Source organism: Camellia sinensis, chromosome 12 (genome assembly GCF_055761805.1).
Source record: "Camellia sinensis isolate YWXY chromosome 12, ASM5576180v1, whole genome shotgun sequence".
Lineage (NCBI taxonomy): Eukaryota > Viridiplantae > Streptophyta > Magnoliopsida > Ericales > Theaceae > Camellia > Camellia sinensis.
In genome coordinates, this window is record NC_138972.1 from 17,554,466 (window position 1) to 17,567,346 (window position 12,881).

Sequence of the window (12,881 nt, forward strand, 5' to 3'; positions counted from 1 at the left end):
TTGCAATGTAGAATATAAAACTGCCATAGCTGGTTATATTCTGTAACTGCTTAATTCTGATACACTGATGCACTGTACACTGTAGTTGATCGCAAACAAACTTACAACCGGTATCTGTTTGAAACTTACACGTGCACACACACTGCACTGACCCTGAATCACCCAAACGCATGGCGCACACTGTATTTCACTGCATACACACTGGTACCCGATATCTACTTGAATCTGAAAACATGCACACATGCTGTATATCTGTATGCTTCTAAAAACTGCATTTTGAATATTGCCTCGCAATTGTTGTTTTTGATTACAGGGGGATTCCCATACCATCCGCGGGTATGGGAACGTCGTTGCTCGGGACTGGTACATAGAGCTGCCAGACGCGGTTCGCCATATTGTCGACGAGGCCGGTTTCGGCATCTTCTGTAGGGGGCTCTCCTGGCTTACGACCTGCAGGCCCTTGCTTGCTGCTTTAGTGGAGAGGTGGTGGGATACCACCAACTCCTTCCACTTCTCTGCTGCGGGGGACATGACGATGACTCCCTACGATTTCTCGATGCTCACCGGCATCGGGGTAGGGGGTGATCTGATCCCCTTCGATACCGATATGGATGAGTGGGACGCCGCCCAGCTGTACCTGCTCAGCACTCAGCCACCCCTTGCCCGGGCAGGGTTTGTCAGGTACTCGTGGTTCGAGAGCCACTTCCAGATTCAGCCAGCCTTGGCGGAGGAGATGCAGATGACCCCGGAGGAGGTGGATCAGTACGCACGGGGTTTCATCATGTTTCTGCTCGGGATGACCCTTTTCCCCGACCGGGCAAACACCGTGCCTCTATGTCTGTTGAGCGCACTGGTGGATGTCAGGCGGATCCGCCGTTATGACTGGGGTGGCGCAGGCTTGGCCACATTGTATGGTTACATGAGCTCTTCTTCCCGCCTCAGCGGACAGCTTCTTGGTGGCTACTGGCGAGCTTGGGAGGTACATCTTCTTCCCCTTTTACACTTCTGCTTCACATTTTCTGTATTCTGTACGCTGCACACACCACAGTCTGCCTCTCACTAACTATATACTGCACACGCGACACACATATACTCTGCTTTACTTTGACTGTATACTGCACACACTGTATACTCTGCATAATACACTGCACAACACACGGCTCTGCCATTTCTGCTTTATTCTGTATTTTGCTTTATCTGATAGTCATACTTATATCTGTTCTGCAGTTGTGGGTGTATGCCTACTTTCCCAGGCTTGCCCCAGTACCTGATGTGGAGACCCCACTCGGCGTCCCCTTTTCTCATTGCTTTGATGTGCGATGCGTGCGGAGACCACAGGAGTCTTTTATTTTCTTCCGCCGCTACTTCGACACCATTACCGCCGCGGAGGTATGTTCAACTTTAGAATTTGCTTAGGCTTCGCTTAGCACTGTATGTTTTCAATAACAGTAGATAACAAACTGCATCTCGTTTTCAGATCACCTGGCAACCTTGGGCTCCGTTGCTAGCCATGACCCAGGATCGATTTGCTGGGGCAGAGGAGACTGCATGCTTCCGGATCTTGCTGGAGGGCTCGGTCTGTCGGGCTTGGTACCTGGGCGAGCGTTTCCTACGCCAGACCCTGGGGTTACCAGAGCAGATAGTCCCGGGTCCACCTCCTGCCCACATGAGAGATACTGAGAGGTTCACCGCCCAGGAGATGGTCGATTACACGATCGGCTGGGACGCGGAGGACTTCAGGGGCGAGGGCGACTTCAAAGAGTACGTCCAGACCTACATTATGCGGCCTCTGAGTAGTGGTCGTCGAGTTGAGAGAGAGGGACCTGTGGCGCCAGTAGCTGGAGCAGGAGCTGGAGCAGGGACGTCGAGGACAGCTCGTGTCCGTGGCAGAAGCGTAGCTCAGAGGGGTCAGGGGGTTAGCTGGCCTGCACTGCCCACTATACTGACATGCCGAGGGCAGGGTGGGGCGACATACCAGATTCCCTTTGCTCCTCCTCCGGCTGACCATGAGTTGGTCGGGTTCTATGACTTACCTCCGGTATGTACTACTTCATCTTGCATCTTGCATTGTCATTTTATTTCAGTTTATTTGATATTCCGCAGAATACTGATGCCTTTGATACTTTTGCAGGCGTCCTCCGAGTACACCCGGCAGTCCCTGGAGTTGAATGCCTCCATGATGGGGATGCTACAACGGACCTTCGACCTCCTGGCCCTCTATAGTATTCCGGTATGTTCTTCTGATCACGGCCTCAAACCATACTCATAAGCTACTTCACATAATCTAGTGCGCAACACAACACTTGATAAGCTGCTCACGCCATTCATACACTGTACTCATAGACTGCATTTTGCACTGATAAACTGCTCACGGCATTTGCACACTATACTCATACACTGCATTCTGCACTGATAAACTGCTCATGGCATTTGCACACTGCACTGCATACATTGCATTCTGTATTGATAAACTGCTCACGGCATTCGCACGTTGCATTGCATTCTGTACTGATAAACTGCTCACGGCATACTGATGCGTTTGCCTCTTATACTTTTCAGCCTCCTTTCCAGATTCCCACTGTGGAAGGTGTTCCAGCTGGACCTTCTATTCCTACCGAAGGAGATGGCAGAGCATACCCCCGCACCAAGGCGGGGCACGCTCACATTGGGAGTAGCTCACGGGCACTCGTCCCTGATGATGATGATGATGAGGAGGAGGAGTCGGAGGCGGAGGCGGAGGCGGAGTCGTCGGAGGAGGAGATCGGAGACAGCTCGAACTTGGACTCAGATGACAGCGCTGATGATGTTCCTGGACCTTCGTCCAGGAAGAGGACGAGGACGGACCCCTAGAGCCACGACCTTTTGTCATTGATCCAGACTCTTGCTGGTTTTTCTTTTCTTTCTTTCTCTTTTGTACTTTTTGCTGGTAGTTAGAGTACCTTGTACTGCCGCAGGCAGATTTTTATTTCCAAAACTATGTACTTGAAAAAGATGATGAAATGAAACAAACCTTTTGTCTGAAAAAAAGTGTTGTATTTGTACATTCCATATATTGTATCGCATTGCATCATGTTGCACCTCAAACGAAATGAAATTGATTTGTTGTCTGAAAATTGAACACTTGCATTGTAATAATCAGATAACGAACCAGTCAATAGCAAAAACAAACCATACCAACCACTGCACATTCTGAACATTCGACTGATACTCTACTGGGGATTAATCTGCATACAGCTCATAACACAGCGCTTGGCTCATTTTGCACACAGCGGATCCTGAACAAATAGCCCACATCTGACATGACGGACCATGAAGGTTGAATCCACTGAAGTTGAAGCACACTCAGATGCGATCTGAAACCCAGAAGCTTCAAGGAGGCCCAGGTTTTCCTGTTCACACTTATCGGGGGTGGACCCTGCAGTTTGTATGAAAGAACCAAATCATGTTTTTGCACAAATGTGGAGAATGGCACAACATTCTGAGCACAAAACGATTAATCTTTAAAAATGAGAAAAGGGTTCTCAACCGGGTATTGAGCTTACAACTGAACACAGCATACTATGACTCAACAAAAGGTACACGACCTAAACACATCGAGTAACACCCGAAAAAGACTCAAAACAAAGGTTGAGGTAAACAAAACAAAAGACACGACATACAGACGCGTTAACGAAGACGGGGGACCTCAAATCACGAGGAGCCAGTTTCTCTGGGTATTGTTTCCCACCCTTTTCTCATTTGTAATTTTCACATCACTCTGGCACTCAAGCTCGGTTTTTCTCTCAAAACCCTTTGGCTCGCTTTTTCTCTCAACTTACACCTCTCTATTCTTTATTCTCTCATTTTTATCCCTCCCCGAGGTGTTTAATGGATGAATAAGAAGTTGTAGGTTCACGCCCGACATGGTTAGCTCACGGCTGTTTCTTCTGGTGGCGTTTGGTCGATGCCCCAGGTAAGGGAACGGAGTACCTTGATCCCTTCGGATTCGTGCTTCGCACATGGTTCGATACCTCATTGCTCAGAGGTTGAGAGAGCTTTCATCCCTTTAATGACAGCTTGAGTTGTGCCCTTCTTGGCGAGTATGTTGGCGATGGGGGAAAGACAGGAAGCTTGACTCAACTGTGCCCCTAGTTCATCATTATGACCATTTTTGTTTTGGTTTTCTACTAAAACAATTTTGACCAGAATGAGAGTCGGATTAACACACTTGTTCGATTTTTGATTTGAAAACCATGCAAGTCAGACTATAAGCACTGAAAATTTTCCTTTTTGGGTCCAAGAAAATGGTCCAGTTTTGGAAAATGAAATAATTTTCGAGAAAATGGTCAACCTCAGTAAAAATTCTCAAAAACTATTTTTGTAAACGGCCGCCGCCCAACGAGCGCGGAACTCATTCTCGTGATGCACGACCTTGGATCGGAGGCAATGGAAAATTGCCCCTGGTTTGGAAGGGGTGGATGGCAACGGAAAGTTGCCCCTGGTTTGAACGGCGACATCATGGCAACGGAAAGTTGCCCCTTGTCTGGATGACGCCGTAGCATTTGGTAAACAGTCTTCGTCAGTGATGATTGCAAACGAACTCTCGGATGCAGAGAAGACGGAGATGGTCAAAACCATTATATGGACACAGTCACTTTGAAGGTGTTGAGGGCTGGACTTCAGGACGAAGTTGCCTATGTATCCGATTGTCACAACCGAACTATCGGATTCGGGGAGGGCAAGAATAATCAAAACCATTACATGGACTGAGGCGCTATGAAAGCGTTGGGGGCTGGACTTCAGGACGAAGTTGCCTATGTATCCGGTTGTCACAATCGAACTATCGGATTCGGGGAGGGCAAGAATAATCAAAACCATCACATGGACTGAGGCGCTATGAAAGCGTTGGGGGCTGGACTTCAGGACGAAGTTGCCTATGTATCCGGTTGTCACAATCGAACTATCGGATTCGGGGAGGGCAAGAATAATCAAAACCATCACATGGACTGAGGCGCTATGAAAGCGTTGGGGGCTGGACTTCAGGACGAAGTTTCCTACGTATCCCAAACATGGGAATCAAGCCTTACGCAGTTCCGGGTAAGGTACACTCGGGTATTTTAACCTTCACTTTTTAGGCTCTAACTTTTGCCAAGGCGCCCGTTGCGGGTTTTCGGCCTTGCGAGCTTTTTTTTTTTGTATATATATATTTTCTCTTTTTTTTTTGTATTTTTCTTGTATATATATTTTTTTTGTATTTTTTTCTTTTTCTTTTTTTGTATGTTTCTCTTGCTCTAACTTTTGCCTGGGTCGCCCTTCCGGGTTTTCGACCCAGCGAGCCTCTCAAAGGGTAAAAGTGTAACAAGTCCATGCCAAATGGTTTTGAGATCCCGAAATCATCTGAATCCAGGAGAATGGTTGTTGCGTTGATTTGCAGACGGATCTATCACGGTTGCTTCACACGCTTCTTCTGGTGAGATCTGATCTTCTTGATCTGATTTTGGTGCCTCTTGTTCGAGGGCTGCTTCTAATCTGGCCACACAGACCTTACATGGCGGTTGACCGTTGAACGTTCTGAACGGGTTCAAGGTTTGAAAACGAACGGGTTAAATCTTGAGGCTGAGAGCGATCTTAGGCTGCACAATCTCAAGAGCGATTCCACACAGGTCTTCACAGGGCCGCGCAAAACATTTGTTTTTGAAAGTTTTTAAGAAAGCGACAAGTTGCTCGCGCCGAAGATAGTGTGGAACCAATCTGGATCAAGCCAGGGTCCTTCTCAGTACTCACGCTAACAAGCATGGTTTCATTCATTAAAGGCTTAGCATGCCTCTCCTTTTCTCAAATTGATCAAAGTTTTGCAAAACTCGAGGAATTCCTTCCTCTTTGTTTTCACCGCAGTGTTAAAGAGGTTTTGCAAAACATAGGTCAATGCAATGATTTTCAGGGCACAAGAGAACAGGTGGAATGCATGGCCGTTCGATTCAAATCCTTTGGCACAACTAGCTCAAAATTAGCAATAAGCATGGAAACATGGTAGCCGCAGCTGCTCCATTCAAATTCCCTGATTGTAACTGGCTCCACAACAGAGACAGACTCAAAACAAAAGGGTATTTACAAAACCAAAACGGTGTTCAAGGCAACAACCCTAGAATCACCTGACACCCTATACAACGGGACTGACTCGGTACCACAAGACAGACCTAAAAACAAAAAGATTGACTCAAAGCAAAGAGGCAGACTCAAAAACAAAACAGAGAACTGACTCAAAACCCAAGCCAAAAGCTACAAAATTGCATTTAAAAATGCTCAAAAGTGCGTGTCAGACGCCACATCTGAAATACATCGAGCACCGCTCGTAGGTGGTCCAACCCCTGATCACATACTTGCAGTATCCTCAAAGTCCAACAGCTCGGTGGTAACAGACTTCGCTGAGGTAGGCGGAAGAATGACCTCATTATCGATCAGATCCTGCACTTCATGGCGAAGGCGGAAACAGTTGTCGGTGGCGTGACCGGTCTGTTGGTGGTACGCGCAGTATAAAGCAGCATCATGTGTGAGAGGGAGATTCTTCGGGAGAGGCCGAGGTTCAAGGGGTTTGAGGTGCCCCCTTTCGGTAAGAATCGGAAGTGCCTTAGACAGAGGCATGTAGAGAGCATGAAAGATCCTGCGCCCTCGGGGCAGGTACTTTGAAGTCTGAGTATTCTTACTAGACGCACTAGCAAAAGGGTCGGCAGGCACTGCCTTGGTTTTCTGATCTTTCCCAGGTGCAGGGTTGGGAATAGGAGGAACTGTTCTGGCATGACGGGGCCTATCCCAATTTTCTGACTGACTTGAACTACCCTCAGGTGGAGTAGGGAAAGCATCCTCCACAGTTTTTGCCACAACTGCGGATATCTGTTGCTTGTTCATCCCCCCGGCTTTCAAAGCCTCGACTGCTCGCAGCAGTTGTTCAATGGGATCGGCATCTGCCTTCATTTTGTTCTTGCCTCTAGCCTCAGCCTGATCGAGGGTTTGGGTTACTACATCAGAGCGAAGCCTGGTTGTTGCTGACACGTCGTTGCTGTAGCTGGAGGCAACCTCTAGTTGGTTGAGCTCTATCACAGTCCGCCCCAGTAGCGGGGGCTCCTGTGGTATGAAATTCCCAGCATACGGTGCCGCTGGCGGTGAAGCCGACATTCCATAGGCCAGATCGGCCATGGATCTCTGGAGGTCACCAATCATTCCCATCAGCTCGAATGTAGTGGGCTCGCGAGCCTGATACAATTGGGGGGTCCAAACTGGGTGCGCGACAGGCGACCTGGGTGGATACGGTTCATCAACATTGGTCCCGCTTTGCAAAGTGATTCGTTGATCTGATGCGGCCGTCATAACCACAATCTCCTCTGAATTTTGCGTCATGATAAATCCGCTGTACTGAACGGTGACTGACGGATCAGATATCTGTCTTGCCTCAGCAAGGGGGAACACTAGCTATTCTGTATCAACTCTCTGAACCTCTGAACTGAAAGGAAAAACAAACAGCATTTCAACCCAAACAGATCAAACACGGGTGTAGCTAAACAACTGCACTCTATTACTGATCACTGTTCCCCAGAATCACTGTTCCCAAAACTGAACTTGATACCCGCAGATAACTGATTTCTCAACAACACTGATGCTGGTGCCCTCAGGTCTGATACTCAAACTTGCGAACGGATATGTGTGTTCCCTTGCATAGATACACTCTAAAACACATAGCAAGTAAAGAGAGCCAAAACACCCCTATAGAGGGGTAGGGTTTCCCTGTCCTATTTTGTCAGGAGCTAGGGTTTCACTATGCACGCAGCAGTTTTCAAACAACCTAACATCGGGTAAGCAACCTGTCCTAATTTGGAATGGTCACTATGGATTTCGATATGCACTAGGTCGAATGGTCGAAAAAGGTGCCCCGGTAAAACCGGGGTTTGCGTTCCCATACTGTCAGAGCCCACAACTGGTCAGCCTTATGGTCATGTCTTGACAAGACAAGCCTCCGACAAACCGTTCAAGAATGGCAGATGGCAAACACGGTGTCCTAGGCGCACCAATGCACATGCAATGCAAAGAAACACATAAATGAAATCAAAACAGGATATCACGAGTTCGAGTCAAGCTCTCTAAAATCCCCAGCAGAGTCGCCAGAAACTGTAGACGCGCCCGTGGGCCTCACTACAGTTCGGACTCAATTTGTGTCACGGTTCTTAATCTGAACCAAAGAGTCCAAATCCGGCAAATCGTTTTGAGAAACAGATTTTTGAAAAGAAGTGCCAAACATGGACTGCTTTGCCAGATGCAGAGTCGCCACCTAAATATTTTTATGGGGGCATTTAGGAAACCCTGACTCGGTGCCAAAGGCCACGTGTCCGTCATCACCAAAGTTACCTCGGCTCGAGAGCTTAGGTACGATTGGGGAAGGTCAACTATGAGCACCCCCTCTCGCCCGATCCGGAGATCGGCCTCTACTAACCGTGATATCTGTTTTTGAAAACGTTATGTGTTCTTATTCCAGTTATTAGCCTAGAATTACTATGTTATGCGCACAGCAATCAAGTATAGACTAGATCGCCTAATTTAGAAATAAGCATTGCATATCCATTTGTTTTAAAAAAAAATGTTTTGGAATTTGCTACTCACAAGTAGCCTAAAACACGGATTTCAATGATCTATTCCAACTCAGACAATCTAACCTTCACCCACAGGCATTCAGGCAATTTATAACACATAAGCATCTAGCCACATGGTAAGCATGTTGTCATGTCAACACTCACATGCATGCGGTATACTAAAGCATAAATGCTTACCTAGTACTCCGTGCCAAAACAGGGAACTCGTTAGCAAATCAATGTATGATCCAAGTCCATGTTAAGTGCCTAATGCAACGCATACAAAATGTCACTAGAATAGGCTCGGCTAATCTATGACTGACATGTGAAAATGCACAGGTAGCATGTATTCAAGTTAGATTTGAAATACTAATGCTGTTAGCATGATGCCCTTAGCCCGGTGCATGCAATACTGATGAATGATGCACGCATGCATAGCATAAGGTATGCTAAATTGAACATGACCTATTACCAACCATCAAAGCGGGTAAGTAAAAGGGAGAAAGAAGTGGGGGTTGGAAGACATGCACACACTCACCCACACTTATTACAAATTCGCCCTCGTTCGGAGGGACCGAAAGAATAATACAAATTAACTAACTCGCAAGCTAATTAATTATTAAAAATCACCTAATTAATTAAAAAATTAACTAAGCTAAGAAAAGCAATAAAAGGGGGCCTCGAGAAGAGGGTCCAATGCACGCATGCTCGGGTCTTGCTCGGAAGTCCAGTGCCATGCACAAGCCGCCTCTGTTTTCCCTGCTCTGCTTCTCTGAAGACTGCCAAAGTCTCAAGATGTGCACACTGGATGTTGGGGAATGCCACCGACTGGAGGGAATCATCATCGGCTGTGATTTGGTGTCGATCGGCCAAAAATGAATCCAACGGCCACAGATGGATTGCCGGTCGGCACTCTGTACAGTCGATCGGCAAAAAGTTCCTGCAGAATCTGTTTGATAGCAGTAGAGGACAGAGCTTTGCATGACAATGCAATTCAAGCAATGTATGCACCAACCATATCCCTTATCATGTTTATGACTCAAAGGGACATGGTCCTTGGTTCTCGGACCATCAATCGCGCATTTCAATGCGTGATGGCCCAAGAGACCAAATTATGCATGTTGATTTCAAATGCAATGCAAACCAACAAACAAAGGCCCAACTCCCATCACTAAATCAAGGAACAAGGCATGCATGCTAGATGGAGTGCAACCTAGACATGTGAACTAGCATGCAACATGGGCATACAATGCATTTATGCAAGTATCCAAGCAAACATGTAAGGTAAACATGCAAACAAGCAAAGGATGGACTTAAGCTCGTTTGGGCAGCCCTTAAGGAAGCCCAAAACAGTGGCCATCAACCAAGGAAATGAGGCCAAATGCACATGCAAGCATACATGACAACATGGACCAACATTTAAGCACATAAAGGCAACTTTTAAGCGCACTTTAAAAGAGGCATAGCACGGACAATTAACATGCAAATGAAGCTCTGAAAATCATGCTATAGGAGGTGCCAAACCAACTAAACAAAGCAAGCAAAACATGCCACAATGGCCCAAGTGCTTAAGACAAGCCAAGGAGGCTTAAACCAAGGTCAAGTCCACCAAACCTCACAAGGCTAAGGGGTCTTACAACAAGTCAAATGCAGACTTAAACAAAGCCAAGGGTGCACTTAGATGGCATCTAAGTGGTCTAAAAGTGCAAGCATACTCCGAGGCCTAAACAAGGGGCATAAGGTAACAACCTTTAAACACATTGAAGGAGGATTAAATGCAAGTATATAAGCATGTCATAAGGACTGAGATAACATGTTAAGCGGTTCCAAACCATTGAAATGATACAAACAAGGCATGCTACACACTTATATACTTAAGGCCAACAAGCCCAAAATGCAAAGGGGGCATGCAATGCAAGCTATGGTCTACCAAAACAGCCAAGGACAGACCTTAAACATGGCAAAATAAACATGAAAGCTTCACAAAGCTAGGCCTAAAGCATGCTAGAACAATGGTTTACAACCTAAGGCATGTTAAGACAACAAAATGGCATTACAAGGCATGTTTGCTAAGCAAGCATTGTGTACCAAAACAAACATACAACAATGCTATATTATGACATAATGAGCATAAAAAACAGCCAAGGCATGGTCAACATGAGCCTAAGCTAGGTGCTCCCTCAAGAGGAAAAATGTGTCCTTTTCAAGGACAACAAGGAGAGGGGGTGGCCCTCTCCTTCTTGGGACCTCAAGGCACCATCCTCACCTCTGAAATCCCTCAAGATTTCAGTGGTGAGGAGGCCCAAACACCAAGGTCTCGGAGCTCACCCAAAATGGCACAAAATGGAGCCTTACAAGGCATAAGAGGGGTCAAACAACCCCAAAGCTTGAAGCAACCTTAAACAACTATTTAGAAGCCTTAAAAAAAGAACTTTTACGTATTATATGCAAAGCCAAAAACAGTTGCAAGATAGGTAAAAGTAGTGTGCAAGAATGGGGAAAAAAGGGGAAAAGTGATTACCCTTGTAGACCTTCTTCAACAATGGAGCTCCAGCAGCTTCTTGAGGTTGAAATCAACTTCAAAACTCTAAAAACAACCCTCAAGGGCCTCAGCTCCAAGGAAAGGTGTGGTAGTGTGTGTTTGTGTACAAAACTAAGGCTTAAACACACACAATACAAGAGAATGAGAGATATAGATATAAGATAGATATAAAACCCTAAACCTAGAACCAGAGCTCCTCTAACAATTTTTTCTAACCCTAATGCCAAGAGAGGAGACCTCTTCTTATAGGCAACTCCCTCTTGTAAGGCTTCCAAAACAAGCCATCCAAGAGGGGAATCCCTCCATACACGTGTATAGAGGGGAACAGAGTGGGTGCCAGCTATCACAGTTGGCACAAAATATCTTTTAAAAGTAGATAAACAGTGATCGGCCATCCAAAATTGCCACTTTGACAAAATAAATGGTCGATCGGCAACAAAGAATGCCAACCGGCAATATATATTGCCGATGGCATAAAATCACTGGCCGATGGCATAAAATCACTAGCCGGTGGCCTCGAGCCATGGCCGGTGATGTGTGGGGATGCCTCACAAGGCATTCCCTGCCCCTTCAAGGCAAAACACAAGTGTTTGGTGCAAAACCAGACACAAAATAGTCGAGTCGAGAGGTCCTGAGGCAAGGCGCGTAGCCGAGACCTCCGGGAACTCAAGACGAACACGAACATGGATGATCACCGAGTGTTCCACCGGTGACGTCCAAGTCTTGAGGACGGTCAAAAATGGGGTGTCTACAGAGTCATATAAATTATTAAGTCTTATGTAAGTGTGTGTGAGATCTATATAAATTATGTGATTGTATGTGTAACTCTGGGAATGTATTTAAATGCTCGAATCTAATTAAACCATCATGTATGCACAAGCTCAATGGATGTTGTCTTTTATTAATATTGCTTCCACTTAAGGCCCCGTATGTGTTTAAATATTATTCTAAATTCTGTTTGAGGCCTATGTACGGGCCGGTCATGAACCAGACTTTTAGGGGCGGGTTTGGGTCGTGACCGTTATTGAGTAGGGAGTTGAGACACATAGATTAACGCACTTGAGGGATAGGATAGGTGAAGAGGAAAAGTGCAATAACAAGGAAAACATACTTTATTTATTGAACTTCTGAATAGGTGGCTAAAACTACTCCCAATCACATCCACAAGGGTCCAAAATGCATAACAACTATGAAGGTAAAGCTAGGGAAAGTAAGAAAATAGGGAAAAAGCCATCAACTCAATGAATGGGTGGTTAAAGCTACTCCCTCCACATCCATGAGGACTTACAACAATTACATAGTTGAAATGAAGTTAGAACTAAAGCAAAAATAGGAAAAAGATGATTAAGGATGCAAAGGATTCACCTCTTAAAGAGGATAAGCCTTTTTGTTCACAAACTCCCTTTTTGGTTCCCTCAAGAGCCTTTAGATATGTCCCTTAATGTCCAAGTCCTATGTCCAGAGCTTATGATCAAGCTTTAATGGAGCTTTTAATGCTAGAAATTAAATGTGGTAGGTAGGAAGCAAAAGGCGAAGAAGAAGAGGTTCCCAACCTTGTATAAGCCTTGGGCCAGTTTTTCAACCCTTTGAAATGAGCTACCAAGCTCTATATATAAAGCCTAGGGTATAAATATCTAAGATATTTGTGGTTGGTAAGAAAAACACGCTAAAATTCCCAAAATGCTCTGTACTCGAAACATTCAATAAGTCATTATCTCTGGTGATTGACCGGGTGCTTTGTA